Genomic DNA, 23040 nt, shown 5'->3' with positions numbered 1-23040 from the left:
TGAAAAGGCCGATTTGGCCTGGGAATGACTCCTCTCATTACTTTTAATGTGTGCGCAGCGGTGAATTGCTGGCAGATTATGCAGCTCACCATAAAGAATGCAACATGCTCAGCTAAATTCGGTATAAACCAGTCTTCCGCGAGCGTTGCTGCTAGATTCTCCTTTGTCATGTGCATGGGATAATGCAATTACTCCAACGCTATTTTTAATAGGGCTACAGGCATTACTGATTTACCAGTGCTGTCTTGTCACCACAAGCTGTCGGAGGGGTTTAAAGAACACCCTTGACGTCTCCACAGGTTTTTCTCTTCCTGTGGTGCCTCCCCTTAGAGCTCCATCAGTTGTGTTTGCCCAAGATTGCTATAGGCTTCTGGTGTGGTTCGTGCTACCATCATCCTTTCATGGGTGCACGCCACTTCCACTTCCATAACCTTCTCGCTTTTGAATGCCATACGCTTGGCTTTCGTGTCAGCTGTCTGGTTTCCGTGTGATACAAAATGTGTCCCCTTGGTGTGGGCGGCACATTTCACGACCGCTATGCCCACTGGGAGCTGGAGTGCCTTAATCAGCCTGACCAGTAAGGCTGCGTGTTGCACTGGTGTGCTGTCAGCTCAGAGGTAGCCCCTCCTTTTCCAGCGCACTAATCCTGCGTGCACTGTTGACGTCACATAGGCAGAGTCACAGTACACCATTACTCCCTGGTGCGTGCTTCTCAATGGCGAGTATCAACGCCAATAATTCTCCAGCCTGTGCTGAGTAGTGAGATGGTATTCGCGCACTAACAAGTACTCGAAATTCTCCATTTACTATGTGTTTCATCATAGCGACACCTGTGTATCTTTACCCATCTATTTGGTCGATCCTCGAAGAACCGTCAACAAAGACGATCTCTCCTCCTGCCAAGGCATTTTCTTTTACCCTGGGGATTTCATCATAGAATTATTCATAATTCGTGCAGTCATGTATCGGCTCTCCTTCAGTGACTGGCTCTGCTATAAACATAGCTGGGTTCACTATCTTACATCGGACTATTTTAATCGATGTATTTGATATGATCACTTCATAAGCAGAAGCTCTCTGCAATGTCAGTGTGCCCTTTGGTTTCTCTAGGATAGCAAATAATGAGTGTTCGACGTATAACATCATGGAACATCCCATTACAATGGTTGTCGCTTTCTCTATGGGGAAAGCTGCTGCAGCTAAACTTTGTTAGCATGGGAATTGACCTTTCATTACTGAGTCCAGATTCCCACTGTAATATGCTAAGGGCTCATTCCCCAGCAAGGTTCTTTGAGCGAGGACTGCCGTCATAAGGCTGCCATCTGTGTGTGAAAACAAGTAGAATTCCTCTGCATAATTAGGAATTCTGAGAAGAGGAGCCGTACAAATCGCTTTCTTGAGTTCAGTGAACCCTTTCTCCATGGTCTCAGACCATTCCATTTTTTCCTTTATCACTTGGGCCTTCTTTAGGGCCTAAAGTAAAGGCTTAGTATTCGAGCTGTATTCGAAAACCTATGCCCTAACATAGTTGCACTGGCCTAGAAAGCTCTGCATTTGCTTTATCGTGTGAGGCTTAGCCGTGTTCAATATAGCTTCAGCCCTTTCTGGGGTCACCTTCTTGCCTTCATGTGAGATCAACTGGCCTATGTACAGCACTTCCTGTTGACAATATTGTAATTTTTCCTTGTCAACCTTATAACCTTTTTCAGCCAGTGTAGTCAGTAGCTGAACAGAATCGTGTCTGCATTGTTCTTCTGCAGTGATGCAGATTAGGATGTCATCCACATACTGTAGGACGACACTGTCTAATGCAATATTGCTCAAGTCCATTTGCAGGACTCTGTTGAAAATAGACGGAGACTCACAGTATCCCTGTGGCAGCCTCGTGCTTTTCAGATGCATTTGTCTGAACGTGAATGACGTCAGATCTTGCGAGTCGCAGTGCAACGGGATTGAGAAAAAGGCATATTTCAAGTCAATCATCGTGAAATATTTTGCCTCGATGGGTATATTCCATAGAATTGTGGATGGGTTAGGGACTAAAGGGAACTCGGCTTCAACAATATCATTTAATGCTCGTAAATCCTGGATTAAACGCCAAGACCCACCCTTTGATTTCTTGACAGGGTAAACCGCCGTATTACATGGCGATTCTGATGTCACGAGGATGCCCTGGTCCATTTTCGCAGAGATTGTCTTAAAAATCCCTTTGTGTGCCTCTATGGAAATGGGATATTGTCGAACTCTCTGAAAAATTGCTCCTGGCTTTAGTTTCATTTTCACTTCTCCCACCCCCTTCAGGAGGCCTACGTCGTAGGGTCCTGTAGTCCATACTGAGATAGGTACTTGAGCTATATCCTCATCAATATATTCCAGGCGTTTTAGTGCCAACATCATTCTCTGGGGTACTTCTCTTTTGATCATTTTTACCCAAAATATGAGACTCACTTCCACCCTTGTCTTTTCTGTGTCTGATTGTTCTTCAAACAGATCGTCATCGGTGACGTCAGTCCCTCGATACCCTTCTTCGATGGCGATAATCGAGCACCATTGTCTGCCTTCATCATCGTATCTGTCAACCAATGCTACTTTCCCTCGCACTGCAGCTGTGTGTATGGTCAAGGGAAACACTTGTCCCTCCTCCTCATGCATAGGTATTCTGGATCTGAATAAAAACTCATCAGGGGTTCTCATAGTTCTATCTGCAAGGCCTGGTAATCCCGCCATAAGCAAACGCATGCCATATGCGAACATTTCTGGCTCCAATGGTATGGCACTCATGGCTATGTGTCCTGAGTATGCTCTAATCAATTTGCATACATTTGAATAGTGCATTCCTAGAGTGGAGCATACTATACCCTCCTCCGTGAACGAAATCGTCATGTTCAATTTTGTCATTAAATCTCGACCCAAAATGTTTACTGGGGTCTGACGTGACTACAATAAGGGTACATTTATTTTGCACTCTCCTATGGAGACTGGGAGAGAGTCTGTAAAGGGAACTCGACTGTGAGCTCCTGTAAAACTCTGAGTATCTATGACCTCCCCGGACAAGGAAAACTTGCCTTCACGTATGCATGAGCGTGTTGCACCCGTGACCACTAGGAAGGAATATTCTTTACCCCCTATAAAAACATCCACCCTAGGTTCCCTATGAGGGTCTGTTGTCACTGATAGGATAGAGCACATCAGGGTGCCCAGTGAGCTGTCCTAGTTTATATATAAATTTGAGCTGTCCTAGTTTATATATAAATTTGGCCCACTGTGCACTTGTTGATTTTCCCCATTCCCAGTGTTTCTTTCCCTTCCAAGGGTCTGGGTCTGTGGCAGTTGTGGGGGTGCCTGTTGGGATTGTCCTTGTGGAAAATTCCCCATGCTCCGTGGTTGCACCCCTTGTTGCTCCTCTTGTAGCACTCCTGGCGTTTGCTGCTGCACCGTATGATTCTGCGCAACGCCCTGTTGTGAGACTGCAGGTGGATTTGCGTGCTTGTTCCCATTCCTTGGCTATTCTGCCACATGCCTTGACTTCTGCAGGTGCGCGCCAAATGCCCTGTCATTCCACACAGCCAACATACTGGCGGTGGTCCGATTATTTGTCCATCTGACATATCCGAGTTACCATTCTGCACGTTTTGAAAGCCTCATGATTACTTTGGAAACCTCCCTGATTGCTCTGCCATCCTCTTCCTCTAAATCCTCTTCCCTGTGGGTAAAACCCTACGTTACCCTGGTTGTTCAGTTGTGGATTAGCCAATTGCTGCATGTGTTGTTCAGCTGCGTTAGTTAGCATGGCTCCTTCAAGAGCATACTTCGATAATTTCTTTTGCACCAGCTTTGCTTCCTCACCCTTTCGAGTTGCCTACTTTTTTCAATTCTTTTCTTGCAACAGTCTACAGTAATGTGCGACTGTCAACTGTATTTCAGCCCAAGGCATAGCCTCAACTCCTACCAATTTCTTAAGCTGTTTCTGCACTGGTTCTGGCAATCCTTGGCACAATATATGGTAAAACACAGGTATTGATTTCATCCAAGATTCATGCGTTTGGAGCACCCACGCGTCTTGGAAATTCTGGATATAAATTAATGGATCTTCCGACACCTTCATTTTTCGAGTCATTATAGCTCCCATATGGGAAGTGTCTGGGTAAAGCACTCGTAGCACTTTCCATACTGCTGCTCTGCAGTTGTTGAATGGCGCTCCATCATGCGCAGTGTTAATTGTGGTTACACCAGGGTAGCCTGCCCGTGTCCACACATCGTCTGCTCTCTCACCAAGTATGGCGATCAGGAGACCTTTAATGTCACCTATAGCTAGCGTGTTTCCTCCTGTCATTTTTTCTAACTCATGTATCCATTTGCCGGCTCCCGACGTCAGCATTGGAAGCTTGTTCTTCAGGTTTTCTCGATCCATGTGTGGCCAGGGAACGTATTGTGGTCTTGCTCTCCCCTTTTCTAGTAGCAGAAATTGGAATGTGCAGCCTTCTTTCTCTTCTCGCATAGCTCTCCTGTCTATCGCAGGAGCAATATTCCCGCATCACCGTCTACCTGGCAATGTCCTCAATCTGTCTACATAGGCTGGTGACGACACCCCCCTCTGACCATGGGGTGTTACTTCATGCCGGTCAGGCTGTGTGGCAGACTCTGATGTCCTCGGTGCGGACTCGCTAGCATCTGACCATCATACCCCTCTTTCCCTTGGGAGTCGTCTTTCGTGCCGTCTCCCTTCTTCATTTGCCTTGCGCTCCTCCTCTTCGGAGTCAGACATTTTTTGTTCCCAATTCACGCAACTCCTTGTGTCATCATGATTTCTACTGATTTCTAATCTATCCAGGGACAGTTTCCTACTCCTACTGCTTTGGGTGATATCCTCCGTGTCATACAGCTGAGTACTCTCTAGGCACTCGTCCTTCCCTCCCCTTGGGGTGATTGTTCTAGCCCCATTTCATCATATATTTTATCGATCGTTTCCCCGGTGCTTCTGGTGTCAAAGTCATCTTCAATATTTGCCCTAGACATGCCTGGTACTGAATCGTACGCAGGAAAGAATTCTTCAATGTCTTGTCTACAACTGGATTGGGTTTTTTAACTTCCCTCTCCAAATATTCGAGATTGCGTTCCCTCTGTCTACGCTTACGTTCAATATCATCATCAAATTCTTTGCGCTTCCTCACCTCTTCTCTGACCTTATCTTCTTCCCTCCTCTTTTCATTTCTATGTTCATCTGCCCTTCGAATTTCCTCATCTTTGTCTCCTTATCCTTTTTTCACGTACCCTGTGCTCTTCTTCCAACTTCTGCTGTTTCTGTCTGTCTTGATCATAGGCTGCTTTCTGTTTGCGATCGAGCTGCTTTTCTTGCTCTTCGCGATATAGCTGTTCTCGCATCAGCCTATCTTTCCTTCTTATACTTTCATCCCTCAACTCCTTTTCTCCATTCTCTGTGCCTAATCTAACCTCTCTTTAGGTCTCACATCATCACTTCCTTTCCCATCGAGTTTCAATAAGATTTGTACTCCCATCCATTCGTCTTTTGCGAATGCTCTCTCATCAGTTCTGTCTTTGCTTCCTTTCCACTTCTTTCCCTCTCTCTCCTTGTTGGGAGATGTGCTTGTCTGTGCCTTATCCTTTCTTTCATCATTGCGTCTCCCCTTGTCCCTCAGGACTGCGGAGGTAAGATTCTTGTCCTATCATTCCCTTGATTTTCGTCACTATTGTATGTAGGTGACTCATAAGCAGGGTTCCTGTACCCTGTGGCTGCTTTAAGCTCTCTTAATGGGTAGAGTCCTTCAGCCTTACTTTCTTCGGTTTCTGTTTCAGGCGGGGCAGATGGCACGGTAGGCGTCTCACCCCCCTCTGTGCATACATTTAATATCCAATCTGCAGGCGGCTCTTCCTCATTTGTCTGTTCAAACATCTTCCAGAGTGTTAGAACAGCAAGGCGTTTCTCTAGCTTCTTGCCTGTATATGTGGCATGCAAATATGTCATCATATGTTGTAAAACTGCTTTGGATAAAGACCCATTTTGTGGCCACGGCATAAATATCTTGTGAGCGGTACCCTTAACCCACTCGGTGCTATATTTCTTAAGCTTAGGTGCGTGTTTCGGTAGTTTCTTACATAAGTGTGCTAATAGAGTAATGTCTTCCATGTTTAAATCTGTTCTCTTTCCTCTTATACAAAACCTTTCAATGCTTTCATGCAACTTTATCACTTCCAACAATATGAGCGAGCACCAAACACTGCAAGCTCCAATCCAATTTTTCCCGCCAAAATCTTTTATATCACCAATTTACTCAAAAATATCAATTTGTGTGTGATTCCGTCTCAACTATCGAATCACGCAAACTCTTAATCAGTTCTAAAAAAAAATGTCTTTCACATGTGACGGCACAACAGAACATGTAAGACAGACACTTAACAGAATAGACAGACACCAGCTGGACACAAATATATCTGCCTCTAATCATTACCCCTATATGGAGTTTAAACGAACCCCGTTCACAACGTCTTTAAACGTGGTGGTAGCCTAATCGTTCCCTATTATGTGGGACTCTGGGTTCACGTTTCTTCTGAACGCTATATTAAAGCGCAGAAATAAGGTCTATCCTCTCACTTCTCAGGTGTCCACCCTGGTATCCTCTATTTATTCAATTATTCTCGAGTCATTATCCCATATATATATATACATACAGTCTTCTCTACTTCTGACTATTTTGTTTTTCCACCTCCCTCCATTACCTTTTCCCTTTACTTGTTCTACGGCATACGAAATTTGCCAAAGGACTCCATTTTTTGCTTCACTCACCATTCGCATCGTTCCTCTCTGGATCCTCGGGATCACTGCCTCTGTTACCGCCTCCTTCAGATTTTCGTCTGATCATCTGCCCGTAGGAATGGGAAGGGATGTGTTTTTAAAACGGGTCCCTTCAGGCCCCGACTGCAGTCTTGGGGTAGTTATACTACCATTATCCACGGGGAGCTTCACAATCTACTCAGCCGAATGGCAAAGGACTTGTGATATTGCCGAAGACCTAGAGTTACTTTGTGTCAACGGTCAATAGGTGTCTTACTATAATCAATGAGCAATGGTTTTCCAACCATCCTCTGCTACCAAGTGTACTCGAGTGCGAGTGACCCTTGACCGGCCCATAGAGTCAGAGCCTGCTCTCGAATACTTTAAAACAAGATAGCTGCACCTTGAGGTGGAAGGGGTGTAGGATTTCTTACTCCACACCAATCAATAAGGACAACTCAATGGTTTGGCAAAGGGGAGTCGTTTAATGACAAGTATGAAAAACGGGGAAACATGGAAATCAACAGTGATGCGATAGCCCGTCTCGCCTCAACTCCCAACGATCTTCATTCAAACAGTAACAGTTATACCCAAAATTCGTCATCATTGACTTGTAACACTCATAGGTTTGTCATGCAATTCTATTGGTTGGAAAAGGTAACTTAAGTATAGGTACTATATCTGTATATGGTAATGGAGTGTGAGGAATGGATAACTCTTATCAGGTGGGCGTCTACGCCCTTCCCTCTAACATTACTCATGTAGACATCACTAAAGTATGACGTCCCATTGGTTCTACTATCTATAGGACCCTAGATTATGTGGCCCACTGTTATTGGGTTGGCTATGTGTCAATTAGTTGGCTGTGATCGGCCTCGAAACTGTAGCTTCTTGTCAGGAAAAGTTTTGGTATCTTCTGGTTTTGGGTGACATCAGACGTTGGTGCCTCTTCATGCTTGGCTGGTCACTTGTTAGTACACTGTGAATCTGCTTCGTTTTCCTTCTATTTGTGCATTTAATTCTAATTTTCGGACGCCACCTGCCTGGGCCTCCTTATCTCGACCTTCACGGGGCAGGCTGCTCTGCTCCTTAAGTTTCGATTCTCCGAAGTTACTATCTACCTCCCATTCTTGGTTTGACCTCGACTTCCCAGGCGCGAGCTGCTTCTTGCTGAGTTTTGATTCAGCCCTCTCTTCTTGCTTTGTGCTGGAATATAAATCCTGGCCTGTTTGACCCTTAGTAACCTGGGTTAGTTCTGCTTTTGTATAAAGTGGACTCGCACTTCTATAATGTACTTCGTTGAGGTAGATATATAGTTGGCGCTTGCCGCTCTATTCTCCTACTAAGCATAGCAAGCCACACTGCATAATGGTTGGATATTTTCATCCTGCTTTAGAGTTTAAATTTCTATCTGGTTCAACATCACCTCTCCTTCTAAGTTCATTACATCCTTTTTCATAGCATTTCATCATTGTGTGTCATCTTTTGGTTGTCGTTTCGTTCATCTGTACGTCTGTCCGGGCCCTTATGTCATCACCATTCGTCTTCAATTAAGGTCTTTTGAGTTTCTTCTGGGACAGTGTTTAAGCAATCTTCATTTCGTGTCATTTGCTGGTATGGTTGTCTCAATGGATACCTTACTGTCCATGGTTGTCTGGTTATTGGCACTTCAATAGGTATTGCTCTTCTGATGGGCACTAGGCGAAACCCTAATTCGGCTCTCTGCTGGTTTATTTGCTCATCATACGTCACATATCTCGGTGTCAATGTTCCTGGTACTTCAAAATGGGTGACTGGAGTGCAGGTTACATTTGGGACCTCCTCTACAGAGGTCACTTTGGGGGATCACTAGTGCTGGTACATGTATGTTTACTATGGAGCACACTCCTCCTCAATCTTTGGGCAACTGCATGCAGGCTCTGGATCCGCAGACCCAATATTGATCCATCAGAACTGCAGTTCCTCCATTCCTTCCTAGTACTTCAATTGTTTCTCCACAACTTTTGTTCTTTCCAACATAGACCTTGCCATCATTCTTGAAGCAGGTTGAAGCATTCTTCACCTCCAATGTATGCACTGATCCTGCTTCGTTCTCAACCCAGGTTAGTAGTCTTGCAAGCCTGGCCCATGATTCTAGGCATTCATCATTCACCTTTTGCACCTCGCATGTTGCTTCTTTCTTCAGTAGGTGTGCACGGCATGATATTAGGCCATCTTCCCATCCGGTGCTGGTTGCTACGCTCCCATGCACCAACAGCTGTGTCCTTTCGCAGCATCCTGGCTCTCCTGATTTTTCAGTCTTGCCTGAGCAATTCATTCTCTTCATATCAACCACATGTATCTTTTCTCCAAATTGGGATGGATACATAAGTATTTTTTTTTTGTCCACCCTAATCCACTCTCCATCCTTTTTGTCTTTACGTAAGTATCTCCGTATAGAAAAGTCTGTCTTGATCGCCATCTTAAAGTTGCACACTTCTCTTGGAAATGGCCTCTCGTCGTAACAGGCTGCTAGATGACTGAGATATTTTGCATTGTGAGGGGACATTTCTCTTGCAATAAATGTTCTTGCTGCATTCATGGCATACAGTATTTAAGAGCAGACGTAGCTGCTTTCTTCAGATTGTCTTGCTCCCACCTCTTTCATGTGCTGATACCATAAGTTATTTGCCAAATTACCCGATTTATCTAAGTATGAGTTGATAGTTCATTATCTTCCTCAACATCTCTCTTTACTCGGGAAAAGGGTTTTTTAATATCAGAACGTAATGGCGTTCTTGGTTTCTTAATAGGGAAAATAAGAATAATGGGAGTAGTGGGGGGTTGTCTCATTTTCTGCTTTCTCACTGCTCATAACGCATGTAAATGCGAACATTATAAGGAGAACTGTCAAAATCAAAATACCACAAAAAGCTCCAATAATTATATTTTGTTTGGTACATCTCTTGCGTGGGGCTACAGTATTCACCTCTTGGAATATTTCCATTGTTACTGCTTTATTTTTAATATACATCAATTCCTATTGTTTTATCTGTGAGTCATAAATGTATAACAAAAACTGTAAAATTAAGCTATTCTTTGGATCTCTGAAGAATGTCACAATGTTTGTAGTTCATATTAAAGATAGATAAGACTTAAGTATATAGGAAAAAACAGCAAGTAAGAATGGATTCACAAGTGGCAACATAAAAGCTCAAATATTCTTTTCCTTCAATTAATTCATAGTCCCCTCTATCTGAGTCTAGGGAAGGTGTTGCAAGATTACTAAAGATCAAATAATCGATAAATCAATCCTAATCTAAAAATGTTTCACTTTCTTCATCCAGGTTCTTGGCCATCGATTGTCTGGTCATTTTATTGTTGCTCTTCTCTTGCTTCACTGTTGACACTTGCTTCGCTGGTGATACTTGCTTCACTGTGAGTGGGTGCAGGAGAGGTCAATGTTGCTTCACCTTTCTAGGGTTTGATGTTGTGCAGGTGGATCTACGCTCTTCTTCCATTCAGTTTAACTGCAGTAGGGCTTATGTCCTCCACTTCGTATGGGCCTTCAAATGGAGGGGTACTCCAGGTACGCACAAACTTGCATACTAGCACCTGGTCCCCTATATATACTGGCAATGTCTTTAATGCATTTTCCAAATTAATAGGCAAATTGTCTTCTTTATTTATGTTTGACCCCTCCTGTTGACGGTTATCTGTTGAGAAATAAAACAAATACTTAGTTCATCTCTGGAGGATAGCTCAGCGGCAACGTGCTCGCCTTGGAAGCAAGACGACACAGAGCAACACAAGTTCAATCCCCGGGTCTCTGCTTAGAAACCTCTGGGTATTAAGTGCATTATAAATAACCTATCATATCGTAGCATTTCTTCCGCACTAGCACCTTTCACTTCAGGCGAGGTAAGAGGAGCTTGAGGGCTCAACACCTTCCTCCTTACACTGTGTTAAGCCTCCATTCCCCAGGTGGCAAATTTTCTCTTTCTTCTTGATACCTTTTCCAAAGCTCTAAAATAGCTAGCCGTTTCTCCAATTTCTTCTCATTATGTGCAGCGTGCAAGTATGTGGTCATGTGTTGCAATACTGCTTTTGACTGTGATCTCCCTTGTGGCCACGGCATGAACATTTTATCGGCTGTGCCTTTCACCCATTCGGCACCATACTGTTTGAGCTTTGGCAGTGCCTTACATATATGCATCAGAGGAGTGTCTCCGATTGTGACAAATCTCAATTGACTGTCAGTACTTAGCAGCGTTTATAAAATACCTTCACCAATTTTTCAATACTTTTAAAACAACAAATATGAGCACGCTCCGACAACCGCCGCTCAAAACTTCTTTCTTTCCAATTATCTCTGCCTATCTTCGGATTGGTACCAACCACTTACCTAGATAAATAGTATAACTCCTCGATTTTATCTCAATTCTTTCATGACTTTTCATATCGCTCTTTGACACCTGGATTCAAAACATAACACGGACAGACTAGTCGACTTTACACATGTACTAAAAATGCCCCGTCATCACCATTTTCTTCTTGCCTCTCTTCAATACTCTGTCGCAGAGTTTAACTCGTCTCCTTATGTGAACCTGTTCACACGTAGCCTAGTCACTCCCACTGGAGTATGAGACGACTTCTTCTGGACCCCCTTGGGTCAGGTTTCTCAGGCACTTCACTTCTATCTCCATCTCTACACAATATTTCCTGTTACTCCCGTTACTTTAAATGATCACAACCTCGTCCCCTTAATTTGCCATCAGGCCAGACAGCCCTTCTCGAGTCTTCCATGATTCCAGCTGCTTCTGTGCTAAGACACAGCTTTCAGCCATCTTCTCTATGGGTTTAAACTTACTAAAGTTGTGGCACTGATGTCCAGATTCTATATAATGGTGGCTTTGCCTGCAGTCTATTCACTACGTATAGCTAGCTTCTACGATCACTTAGTCTACTTACGTTGTTGCATCTGTACAGTTATTAAACAGCTTGTATTTTCTGCCGTGTTCTTCACCGGTGTAATCTTCACTTCGCATATTTATTTATTAATTTGAATTTGTATAGCGCACTACAGCCCAAAGGCATTGAGGTGCTGTTGCATGACATTGGGCCTCATCACGACTTGGGCGGTAAATGTGGCGGATTATCCGCCGGACCTAAATAGCGCTAACGCCAAGGCACCCGGCGGATAATCCGCCAGATCACGACTAATCGTGCACGCGCCCTGGTCCAAGGCGTAAGCGCGATTAGCGCAAAACCTTAAATCCGGCGCACCGTGTGCTACCACCAGGTCGCGCTCATAGCGCGCGCTATGAGCGCACGGGAAACGCGTCACAGCCGGAACAGGAAATAAAGCGGCGGCCATTTTGGAAATCACAATCCGTCGGATATCTCAGGCACTGGAAGCCATCCACTCCATCCGAAGGCAGTAATGAGTCAGGAGCGCACCAGGGGCAAGTCTGCCATGGATAGGGTCAGAAAACCTAAGTTTAACGACCAAGAACTTGAGGTCCTTGTGGATGAGACACTGACTCACCACCACGAGCTGCAGCAGCGCAAAACAAGTGCAATGCGCAGAGGGCAAATATGGAAAAGTGTGGCTCAAAGGGTCAGTGCAGTTGGCCGCGTGCCCAGGGATGGTGAAGACTGCCGCAAGCGGCTCAATGACCTGCGGGTTCGGGTGAGAGGCATCCTGTCCCAGCACAGGAGTGCAAGCAGGGCCACAGGTGGAGGCCCACCACCCCCCCCCCCCGACCTCACACCATGGGAGGAGAAACTGACGGGCCTCATTGATGTTGGCACCATTGAGGGCATCGGTGGAGCGGAGGCAGGGACTGGCATTGATCCAACGGCAGGTGAGTCCCATCCCCGAATACATGCATCTGAATGAGAGTGAAGACATGTGTCTGAGGCACTACATACACCCGTAAGTGAGGGCCACATCCCTAGAACGTCAGTGCTGCCTAGACGACCCTGTACGTGCAGTGCATGAATGATAGGGGCAGGGGATAGACTCCCATAGCCATAGGACAGCTACGTAGAGTGGTACTGTGCATCAACACAACCACAAAAGCCTGAGCGCAGTCCACCCCAACCACGCTTAGCCATGCTGTGTCCCTCCATGCACATCCACAACAAGCCCCACATGTTGACTGAACAGAATGCAAGTTGAATGCGTCATTGTCACTGTCTTCATTCACACTTGTTGGCATGACCTGCATCACACAGATGTATGTAGCATTGTACTCAAACCACCCCCTATGTACCCCACACGTCGATCCCAAGAGGCTGTTGATGATGATGATGAGGCCACACCAGCAATGCGCCCACGACACCATGCCTCGACTAGCACCCCCCCGATGCCGCACCCACGGGAGAGAACACCGTGGAACACCCTCCTCACCCCAACTCAGCCCCGCCAGACAGCAGCGGTAGCCACATGGCCGCAGGGAGGCTACCGGCAGCTCACCTGAACCCTACATCCATAGCCCCGATGCCGAGGGAGAGAGGCCGGATTCGCAGCCGGATGTGGGAGTGACACCTTCACGTGGGCATCATGCCACCGCAGCACACACCCACAGCAGCGGGGATGGGGAAGGGGCATCCACAGCCCATGGAAGGCCAAGCACTGGCAGACAGCAGGCAGGGAGTCGGCATGTGGCTGTGCCCCGCTGCAGCACACCCCAGCCCGATGTCCACACCCCGTCACATGGGAGCCCTGAGGGCCATCGTTGCGAGCCAAGCAGCCCAGTCCGGTCTGGTGACATGTCACCATGCAGCCCCTCCCCCAACAATGCACAATTCGCGGTCCACCACCTGACGCGCCAGGAGAGGGCCTTGTCACTGGGGCAGCAGTAATGGGCCGCCTGTACATAATTGAAGCCAAACAGGCCCGTGTTGAAGCAATGGCCAAAGTCCAGAGCCGCCATATCAAGGCTGTGAGCAACTCAATCCGGCATGGTTGCAAGTACATTGCCCGGGACAATGCACGCACGCGCCATGTCATGCAACAATGCACTGCTGCCCTCACAGGCTTTGGCCAGAGGGTCCGTGAATTAACGGAGGCTGTGTCTGCCCTAGCAGTGCAACAACGTGAGGCCAATGCCCTCATGTGCCAACACATGATGGGCAGTGCTTCCGTGCCCTCGACCTTAACAACACCAACAGAGGGTTCACTGGACCCATCTCCAAGACGCCGGTCCTTGCGCCACCTGAGGGCACACACACCGGAGGGTCCTGGGAGAGGGAAGCGCCCGGGCCCATTATAGGGGTGCATGGCATCATTGGTGTTGGCTTGATTAGGCAACAGCACAGTTTTGGGTGTTCACTGGGGGGAGGGGGGATTGTTGTGTGTTCACTAGGGGGAGGAGGGATTGTTGTGTGTTCACTGGGGGGAGGGGAGATTGTTGAGTGTTCACTGGGGGGAGGGGGTATTGTTGTGTGTTCACTGGGGGGAGGGGGGATTGTTTGAGGGAAAAATAAATCACGTTAAAATAATCACAATGCATGGACAGTGGTGATTGTTACAAATGCAATTCAATGTAGAAGTGACATATTCTGTATTTTTACCTATTACCCATTTTGAAAAGAATCAATCAATCCCTGTCTGGCCAACCTCCCTTCCCTCAGGACCACCCTTTGTGCATGTGCTACACCTTCTGGACCTTCATCGTCCTCACTGCCATCCTCAGGTGGCTGCACATGAGCATCAGGGGGCAGTGGCACATATCTGCAACAGCAGATGTTGTGCAGCATGGCACATGTCAGTGAAATTTCACGGCATCTTCTGGAGCATACATCATAGCACCTCCTGTGTGGTCGAAGCACCGGGAGCGTGCCTTCAAAAGTCAAAATGCCCTCTCCACGCATATCCATGTACGGGCTTGGCCAAGGTTGTATGCCTGCTACGCAGCCGTGTGTGGGTGATGCACAGGGGTAATGAGCCACGCGTACTGGGGATATCCAGATTCATCTGTAGGGGAGAGAAAGCCGGTATGGGGACAAGGTAAGTCCAGTGGGTGTACAGAGCCCTGTCATCAGTGTGATTTTGCCATATTTCTCATTTGGCCTATGACATTGTGGAGTGCGCTGTCCTATGGGCATGATTGAATCAATGGGGTAGTCTCCACTTGGTACGACTATGTTTTGATATGTAACAGTACTCATACACATGTCGCAGGATGAGGAGGCCCTTCCATCTACTTCTGCTTGACAGAAGTGGCTGCCTCATGTGTCATTGCTAATCCATTGACCTACAGTTGCATTTGCTGCTCTTCACTATTCTGTACTGTTCTCAATGCATTCCCATGGCCATTTTGCGGACAGTGTTTGTGGGATGTGCATTGTCATCACTCGGCCTACTTATGTGTGGAGCATTCGTGGGTGTGCCAGGTGATGGTTTGGTATTTCTTTGCTGTCGGGTGGCCAGGGAGGGATGTCTGGAGTGTGTCAGTGTTGGGAAACATGGTGCTACTCACACTGGAGGCTTTGTTGTGGTGGGTATTCTATATGTCACGGTGCCGCTACATGACTTACATCATGCATGGGTGTGTTCTGCTGTGTTGGACATGTCCAAGGTTCATCATGCTTTCTGCTTGTATGTGTATGCTGCTGTGATGCTACTGACTTTTGGGAATGATGGATTCGGTGTCAGGCAACATCAGTTGTGGATTGACATGCTTTGTGGTATACATTTGTACTCACCCAGTAGACATGTGTTTTGCCCTTGGTGCCTTTCCATGTACGCTGGCAGGGTACTGTTGCGTAGGCGCATGGAGTCGTGGGTGGATCCTGGGTAGCAGGCACAGCAGTGGCTGAAGGTGAGTTCAGGGCCACATGTCACCTGCACATTGAGGGAATGGTACTGTTTCTGGTTTCTGTAGGCAGCCTCATGTGCCTGGGGTGGTACAAGTGCCACATGTGTGCAGTCCAGGGATTCTATTACATTCGGTACTTGGGCAATGGCATGGGATTGACCCTTCAGCTGGTGCACCTGTGCCTGTGTGGCTGGCAATGCAATGTGTTCGTTCACATGATTCAACAGTGCATCAGGCACCGGTACCATCATGGCACTGAATGTGGACTGGACCATTCCATGCATTATGGCAACGGTATGGTGGTCGCTGCCAGTCCCAAGTGATAGTAGCACAGACACGAGATTCACTAGGGGAGGTACTACCGTGCTGCTGGATATGCGGCTGCATATGTCCCCCGGATTGTGTCCAGCAACTGGGTGATGGTTGCCCTGTCCAGCGGATATTCTGTCACCAACTGACCATCAGTTAGGGCCCAGGGTGTTGGCCTGACCCTGGGGATGGCTGGGCGCCTTGCTGCTGCTGCTCTCCTCCTCCTTCTCCTCATCCCCACTGCCCCCTGCACTCCCAGGGCCCTGGCCTGGTTGACTGGCCTCTGTAGCTCCAGGCGCAGCAGGTAGTAGTCGACATCAAGGCTCCCGGTTCCAAATGGCAGCATGGTGTTGGGGAGGGGGTGTTGTGCATGGGTGGGTCCTTTGTAGGCCTCTGGATTGCATTGCTTACACCTGGGCCCTCATTGCTGTGGCCTGTGTACTGTGTACTGTTACCTCCAGCTTTTTGCTGGAGGTATTTTCGGTGGATTATCCGCCGCTTTCATACGCCGGACTCCTGATCGATGATGTTTTAGCGCTAAGGGTTCCTGGCGCTGTTATGGCCGGCGCTTGTACAGCCGGCTGTCCTTGCGCCGGCTGTTAATCCACCAGCGGTATTAGGAGTCGTGATCCGACGGACCCTTACAATCGGCGCTATGAGCGCTACTGCCGATTTTAAGGGTTACCGCCCAAGTCGTGATGAGGCCCATTGTCTTGTTTACAAAAAAGAATACTCGGTTCATGGTAGTTGCTCAAGGGTTACATAGAGCATAAACTTGGTTGTCCTTACATTTCCTCTGATGAGGAATACTGTTCAGAAAAGAATACATTACAGATTTCAGATCCAACCTTGGTATAGGCCAGAGAAGGGTTGTTATGTTATACAAATAACATCGTCTTAATCGCTTTGGGAAAGGCTGAGTGTGAGTCAGTCCTCCTAATATGAGGTGGAAGGGTGTTCCAATGGGTTGTGGCCATGGTGGGGAAGCTTGTGCCTCTGCTCGAACTCTCTGGGTTTTGGGAATGGCCATTCTGTTTGTGTAGGCCACTCTGATGGGTCTGGCGGCTGAGAGTGGGCTAGCAATTCTTTGGGCAAGGTAGCGAGGAGCTAGGTTATGAACGCATTTATGAGTGAGGGCGAGAGTTTTAAAGATGATCCTTTATTTGACGGGAAGCCAGTGGACCTGTTTCCTGGTCTCAGAGATATGCTCCCTTTTAGAGATACCTGTTGCAGCCCTAAGGTCATTGTTTTGTACTGTTTGAAGCTTAGAGATATTTTTCCCTACTAAGAGGGCATTACAATAGCGATTACAAAATCCCACCCCACAGCCGCCCCTAATGATTCCATCCCTACCCATCTTATTCCCTATTTAACCTCCTTCTTCAACACTTGTCTCTCCACGGCCACCTTTCCTACAGCCTTCAAGCATGCCACTATTATCCCTATCGCTAAAAAACCTTCTCCTAATCCCCTTCTTACAGCTAATTTTCACCCAATCTCACGTCTACCTTTTCTCTCTAAATTACTTTAACGCCTAGCCTATTCTCAACTTTTCGACCTTTATCTCTAACCACTCTCCTTCCTCCCTCTCAATCTGGCTTCTGCCCCAAACACTCGACTGAATCTGTTCTTACTTGTGTCCTTAACTCCTTCCTTACCGCTCGCTATGCTAAGCAATCCTCTATCCTCATCCTCCTCGACCTCTGCCCTGCTTTTGATACTATCGATCACCCCTTACTTCTCAATACTCTTTCCTCCTTTGGCTTCCAAGGCTCAGTCCTTAACTGGCTCTCCTCTGACCTTTCACACCGCTCATTCGCCGTCTCTTGGGGCGGACATACCTCCTCCACCTTCCCTCTGGACCATCGCGTTTCCCAAGGCTCTGTGTTCGGACCGTTCTTATTCTCTCTCTATACTTCTCGCTCCTCTCATCTCATCATTCGGTATTTCTCACCATTTCTACGCTGATGATACTCAACTTTTCCTCTCCTTGTCTTCCTTCTCTCCTGACCTACATCTAAATCTCTCCTCCTGTCACACCACCATTACAAATTGGATGTCCTCTTACTATCTCTCTCTTAATACTGACAAGACTGAGGTCTTATTCTTCCCTCCTAACACAATTCCTCCTCCCTCTCCCCCTCCCTCTATTCATTTTCCCCCTTCTAATGTTCCGATTTCCTCTCATGCCCGGAATCTAGGAATCTACTTTGACTCATCCCTGTCCTTTAACCACCATATTTCCCTTACATCTCGCTCTTGTCGCTACCACCTCTTCAATATCCGTAAAGTCTGTTCTTCTCTCACCTTCCATGCTACCAGGCTCTTAATCTTAATTGGCTGTGATCGGCCTCGAAACTGTAGCTTCTTGTCAGGAAAAGTTATGGTATCTTCTGGTTTTGGGTGACATCAGACGTTGGTGCCTCTTCATGCTTGGCTGGTCACATGTTAGTACACTGTGAATCTGCTTTGTTTTCCTTCTATTTGTGCATTTAATTCTAATTTTCGGACGCCACCTGCCTGGGCCTCCTTATCTCGACCTTCACGGGGCAGGCTGCTCTGCTCCTTAAGTTTCGATTCTCCGAAGTTACTATCTACCTCCCATTCTTGGTTTGACCTCGACTTCCCAGGCGCGAGCTGCTTCTTGCTGAGTTTTGATTCAGCCCTCTCTTCTTGCTTTGTGCCCCGGTCCAAGGCGTAAGCGCGATTAGCGCAAAACCTTAAATCCGGCGCACCGTGCGCTACCACCAGGTCGCGCTCATAGCGCGCGCTTGAGCGCGCGGGAAAAGCGTCACAGGAAATAAAGCGGCGGCCATTTTGGAAATCACAATCCGTTGGATATCTCAGGCACTGGAAGCCATCCACTCCATCCGAAGGCAGTAATGAGTCAGGAGCGCACCAGGGGCAAGTCTGCCATGGATAGGGTCAGAAAACCTAAGTTTAACGACCAAGAACTTGAGGTCCTTGAGACACTGACTCACCACCACGAGCTGCAGCAGCGCAAAACAAGTGCAATGCGCAGAGGGCAAATATGGAAAAGTGTGGCACAAAGGGTCAGTGCAGTTGGCCGCGTGCCCCGGGATGGTGAAGACTGCCGCAAGCGGCTCAATGACCTGCGGGTTCGGGTGAGAGGCATCCTGTCCCAGCACAGGAGTGCAAGCAGGGCCACAGGTGGAGGCCCACCACCCCCCCCCGACCTCACACAATGGGAGGAGAAACTGACGGGCCTCATTGATGTCGGGACCATTGAGGGCATCGGTGGAGCGGAGGCAGGGACTGGCATTGATCCAACGGCAGGTGAGTCCCATCCCCGAATACATGCATCTGAATGAGAGTGAAGACATGTGTCTGAGGCACTACATACACCCGTAAGTGAGGGCCACATCCCTAGAACGTCAGTGCTGCCTAGACGACCCTGTACGTGCAGTGCATGAATGACAGGGGCAGGGGATAGACTCCCATAGCCATAGGACAGCTACGTAGAGTGGTACTGTGCATCAACACAACCACAAAAGCCTGAGCGCAGTCCACCCCAACCACGCTTAGCCATGCTGTGTCCCTCCATGCACATCCACAACAAGCCCCACATGTTGACTGAACAGAATGCAAGTTGAATGCGTCATTGTCACTGTCTTCATTCACACTTGTTGGCATGACCTGCATCACACAAATGTATGTAGCATTGTACTCAAACCACCCCCTATGTACCCCACAGGCACACGTCGATCCCAAGAGGCTGTTGATGATGATGATGAGGCCACACCAGCAATGCGCCCACGACACCATGCCTCCACTAGCACCCCCCCCCCGAGGCCGCACCCACGGGAGAGAACACCGTGGAACACCCTCCTCACCCCAACTCAGCCCCGCCAGACAGCAGCGGCAGCCACATGGCCGCAGGGAGGGTACCGGCAGCTCACCGGAACCCTACATCCATAGTCCCGATGCCGAGGGAGAGAGGCCGGATTCGCAGCCGGATGTGGGAGTGACACCTTCACGTGGGCATCATTCCACCGCAGCACACACCCACAGCAGCAGTGATGGGGAAGGGGCATCCACAGCCCATGGAAGGCCAAGCACTGGCAGACAGCAGGCAGGGAGTCGGCATGTGGCTGTGCCCCGCTGCAGCACACCCCAGCCCGATGTCCACACCCCGTCACATGGGAGCCCTGAGGGCCATCGTTGCGAGCCAAGCAGCCCAGTCCGGTGACATGTCACCATGCAGCCCCCCCCCAACAGCGCACAATTCGCGGTCCACCACCTGACCCGCCAGGAGAGGGCCTTGTCACTGGGGCAGCAGTAATGGGCTGCCTGGACATAATTGAAGCCAAACAGGCCCGTGTTGAAGCAATGGCCAAAGTCCAGAGCCGCCATATCAAGGCTGTGAGCAACTCAATCCGGCATGGTTGCAAGTACATTGCCCGGGACAATGCACGCACGCGCCATGTCATGCAACAATGCACTGCTGCCCTCACAGGCTTTGGCCAGAGGGTCCGTGAATTAACGGGGGCTGTGTCTGCCCTAGCAGAGCAACAACGTGAGGCCAATGCCCTCATGCGCCAACACATGATGGGCAGTGCTTCCGTGCCCTCGACCTCAACAACACCAACAGAGGGTTCACTGGACCCATCTCCAAGGCGCCGGTCCTTGCGCCACCTGAGGGCACACACACCGGAGGGTCCTGGGAGAGGGAAGCGCCCGCGCCCATCATAGGGGTGCATGGCATCATTGGTGTTGGCTTGATTAGGCAACAGCACAGTTTTGGGTGTTCACTGGGGGGAGGGGGGATTGTTGTGTGTTCACTAGGGGGAGGGGGGATTGTTGTGTGTCCACTGAGGGGAGGGGGGATTGTTGGGTGTTCACTGGGGGAGGGGGGATTGTTGTGTGTTCACTGGGGGTAGGGGGGATTGTTTGAGGGAAAAATAAATCACGTTAAAATAATCACAATGCATGGACAGTGGTGATTGTTACAAATGCAATTCAATGTAGAAGTGACATATTCTGTATTTACCTATTACCCATTTTGAAAAGAATCAATCAATCCCTGTCTGGCCAACCTCCCTTCCCTCAGGACCACCCTTTGTGCATGTGCTACACCTTCTGGACCTTCATCGTCCTCACTGCCATCCTCAGGTGGCTGCACATGAGCATCAGGGGGCAGTGGCACATATCTGCAACAGCAGATGTTGTGCAGCATGGCACATGTCAGTGAAATTTCACGGCTTCTTCTGGAGCATACATCATAGCACCTCCTGTGCGGTCGAAGCACCGGGAGCGTGCCTTCAAAAGTCAAAATGCCCTCTCCACGCATATCCATGTACGGGCATGGCCAAGGTTGTATGCCTGCTACGCAGCCGTGTGTGGGTGACGCACAGGGGTAATGAGCCACGCGTACTGGGGATATCCAGATTCATCTGTAGGGGAGAGAAAGCCGGTATGGGGACAAGGTAAGTCCAGTGGGTGTACAGAGCCCTGTCATCAGTGTGATTTTGCCATATTTCTCATTTGGCCTATGACATTGTGGAGTGCGCTGTCCTATGGGCATGATTGAATCAATGGGGTAGTCTCCATTTGGTACGACTATGTTTTGATATGTAACAGTACTCATTCACATGTCGCAGGATGAGGGGGCCCTTCCATCTACTTCTGCTTGACAGAAGTGGCTGCCTCATGTGTCATTGCTAATCCATTGGCCTACAGTTGCATTTGCTGCTCTTCACTATTCTGTACTGTTCTCAATGCATTCCCATGGCCATTTTGCGGACAGTGTTTGTGGGATGTGCATTGTCATCACTCGGCCTACTTATGTGTGGAGCATTCGTGGGTGTGCCAGGTGATGGTTTGGTATTTCTTTGCTGTCGGGCGGCCAGGGTGGGATGTCTGGAGTGTGTCAGTGTTGGGAAACATGGTGCTACTCACACTGGAGGCTTTGTTGTGGTGGGTATTCTACATGTCACAGTGCCGCTACATGACTTACATCATGCATGGGTGTGTTCTGCTGTGTTGGACATGTCCAAGGTTCATCGTGCTTTCTGCTTGTATGTGTATGCTGCTGTGATGCTACTGACTTTTGGGAATGATGGATTCGGTGTCGGGCAACATCAGTTGTGGATTGACATGCTTTGTGGTATACATTTGTACTCACCCAGTAGACATGTGTTTTGCCCTTGGTGCCTTTCCATGTACGCTGGCAGGGTACTGTTGCGTAGGCGCATGGAGTCGTGGGTGGATCCTGGGTAGCGGGCACAGCAGTGGCTGAAGGTGAGGTCAGGGCCACATGTCACCTGCACATTGAGGGAATGGTACTGTTTCCGGTTTCTGTAGGCAGCCTCATGTGTCTGGGGTGGTACAAGTGCCACATGTGTGCAGTCCAGGGCTTCTATTACATTCGGTACTTGGGCAATGGCATGGGATTGACCCTTCAGCTGGTGCACCTGTGCCTGTGTGGCTGGCAATGTAATGTGTTCGTTCACATGATTCAACAGTGCATCAGGCACCGGTACCATCATGGCACTGAATGTGGACTGGACCATTCCATGCATTATGGCAACGGTATGGTGGTCGCTGCCAGTCCCAAGTGATAGTAGCACAGACACGAGATTCACTAGGGGAGGTACTACCGTGCTGCTGGATATGCGGCTGCATATGTCCCCCGGATTGTGTCCACCAACTGGGTGATGGTTGCCCTGTCCAGCGGATATTCTGTCACCAACTGACCATCAGTTAGGGCCCAGGGTGTTGGCCTGACCCTGGGGATGGCTGGGCGCCTTGCTGCTGCTGCTCTCCTCCTCCTTCTCCTCATCCCCACTGCCCCCTGCACTCCCAGGGCCCTGGCCTGGTTGACTGGCCTCTGTAGCTCCAGGCGCAGCAGGTAGTAGTCGACATCAAGGCTCCCGGTTCCAAATGGCAGCATGGTGTTGGGGAGGGGGTGTTGTGCATGGGTGGGTCCTTTGTAGGCCTCTGGATTGCATTGCTTACACCTGGGCCCTCATTGCTGTGGCCTGTGTACTGTGTACTGTTACCTCCAGCTTTTTGCTGGAGGTATTTTCGGTAGATTATCCGCCGCTTTCATACGCCGGACTCCTGATCGATGATGTTTTAGCGCTAAGGGTTCCTGGTGCTGTTATGGCCGGC

The sequence above is a fragment of the Ambystoma mexicanum genome, chromosome 3q, assembly GCF_040938575.1.
Source record: "Ambystoma mexicanum isolate Mex_15411 chromosome 3q, UKY_AmexF1_1, whole genome shotgun sequence".
Classification (NCBI taxonomy): domain Eukaryota; kingdom Metazoa; phylum Chordata; class Amphibia; order Caudata; family Ambystomatidae; genus Ambystoma; species Ambystoma mexicanum.
The sequence above is the reverse complement of the archived record's forward strand: the minus strand, read 5'-3'. Positions refer to the sequence as shown.